This window comes from Pteropus vampyrus, unplaced genomic scaffold, assembly GCF_000151845.1.
Source record: "Pteropus vampyrus isolate Shadow unplaced genomic scaffold, Pvam_2.0 Scaffold181, whole genome shotgun sequence".
NCBI lineage: Eukaryota > Metazoa > Chordata > Mammalia > Chiroptera > Pteropodidae > Pteropus > Pteropus vampyrus.
In genome coordinates, this window is record NW_011888962.1 from 345539 (window position 1) to 347888 (window position 2350).

General features: G+C 32.6%; 1 protein-coding gene across 1 annotated transcript in view; it reads left to right on the top strand.

The window, feature by feature from the left end:
* LOC105299350 (cAMP-specific 3',5'-cyclic phosphodiesterase 4D) overlaps nucleotides 1-2350 on the top strand; it is a 774866-nt gene that overhangs the window by 11308 nt on the left and 761208 nt on the right. The window lies entirely within an intron of this gene.

Here is a 2350-nt window from a genome sequence, read left to right on the forward strand (position 1 = left end):
AAAAAAAATCTGTACTTCCTTAGCTAGCTCCAAGACACAACTATAAGAGCAATTGAAGTAACGACCACTCACCTGGTTGATCAACTTTGCCAGGCGAGTTCAATGTAATATATCTCCAGAGACTTTTTAAAAAAATAAATTGATCAAATTAGATTACTGAATTGACAATATTGAATCAGATACTCCTTCGCATGTTTGTCACAACATTTATTAAAATTCACAAAAAATTTTAGAAGTGTTTGAACCCATCAAGAAGCTATTGAGGATGTAGCAAGTCTATAAAACACAATAACGTAGACCAGCATTGGCCCTCAACCAGTCTGGCAGTCCATTTATTGCTTTTGATGCTGCTTGTGTCTAAGCATTTGCTTTAAATATTTGATGTAGTTAATTAATGAGTATTTTGGATCTTCTGTCTATTATAAAAGTCTGCTTATAAAAAAATATATGCAAGCAAATTACAAACAATAGAAGACCAAACTGAAATATAGTAAATGTCTTCTCAAATGCTCACTACTAGTTTGTTTACCAGGATATCATTCCCATCTGGTTTTTATTAAATAATAGGAATTGTTAGGTATTATAGCTAAAGGTGAGAATATCTGACGATTAGTATTTTCTAAGGTACCAACCTGAGAGTGGTTCAATATACATGGAGTTCAGGCTGTGTGGGGTTGAGCTGTCAGGGAGAAAAGATCAGTCTTTACTAAAGATTTCTCAATTTTCTTCTAAAGATGTTAGAGAGGCTCCGATTTCCCGCAGGAAAATTATGTGTTTAGCTTTGAATTTTTTAAAGCTTATACTGACAGATACGTGGAGCATGGGGTGGAAGAAACTGGAGGTGTGATTTAGGTGTTTATTGCAGCAGACTAAATAAGGCTATGGCAGAAAGAATTTTGTAAATAAATATGATATGACTTGACTGTTTTAATGCTATTAGATAAAATAATAATTAAGTAAAACGTTTTTCTGAAAACAATGTGATTAAATAATCTGTCATATTCTGAACACTTAAGATAAATTTAAAATTTTGTATTTTTGCTTTCCTGCAATCATGCTAATTTTTAGCTTGTTTAGGTGGGGGAAGGTTGAAATGTTAGTTAAGACAGTCTTAAAATACTTGTCTTCAGATGAAATTTGCAGTGTTGTTTTAGATAGATCACTTGTGCCATTATATTATGCATAACAAATGCTTTTTGATGGTGAATACTTAGGTGGATATATTTCATTCCAGGCCACCATTAATTAATTGTGTTAATTCGGTTAAATTGGTTTTCTCAACTCATTTGAGAAGAGTGACATTATAAAGCTAATGAACTTTCTATTTCTATAGCGTGTGTTTTGCCTTCACTCTCTCCCTATCTCCCTCTCTCTCTCCCTCCAACTAGGAATCAACTACCACAGTCTTTTCAGCTTTGGTTTTCTAATCTCAATTCATTCTGTAGCTATCTACTCCAGGAAATCCTTCAAACACGTGTGTGTGTGCACGTATGTGTATTTGAAAACTACCACTCTTTTACTTCGTGTTTAAAATCTTTGGAACACTTACCTAAGCTTTTTCTTGCTTCTCATTGCTTGTATTTTACTTTACTTTTCTTTATTCTTTGCTTGTCTTTCTTTTCTTTTATCTTTTTATTTTTCTTTTAAACCAGTAAGTTGGTATTTTATTACTTCTTGATTACCCAAACCTTTTTTTTATTAAGGTAAAATTGATAAATAACATTATATAAGTTTCAGGTGTACAACATTAAAATTCAACATCTGTATAAATTACAAAGTGATCACCTCCAAATTCTAGTTACCGTCTTTAACCATGAAATTGACTCCCTTTACTAATTTTGACCATCTCCCAACCTCTTCCCTTCTGGTAACCACCAATGTGTTTTCTGTGCTTATGTGTTTAATTTCTTTCTTTCTTTTTTTTTTTGTTCATTTCTTTGTTGGTTTCCTTATTTTTTACATTTCGCATATGAGTAAAATCACATGGCATTTGTCTTTCTCCATCTATTTCACCTAACATAATCCTCTCAAGGTCCATCTGTGTTGTCGCAAATGGCAAGATTTTATTCTCTTTTGTGGCTGAATAGTATTTCATTGTATATTTATGTGGTATATTTATACTACATCTTTTTTACCCATTTGTCCAGCAATGAACACTTATATTATGGCTATTGTAAATAATGCTGCAATAGACATACGGTTGCATATACCTTTTGAATTAATGTTCTTGTATTTTTTTTTTTCAGGTGAGGCAACCCTTGGTTAACCTCACAGATCCCAAGGACCTTCTCAGTTTACGATCTCTTATTTTTTATTTTTATGCCTATAGCACCTGGTCTTCCTAGGTGGT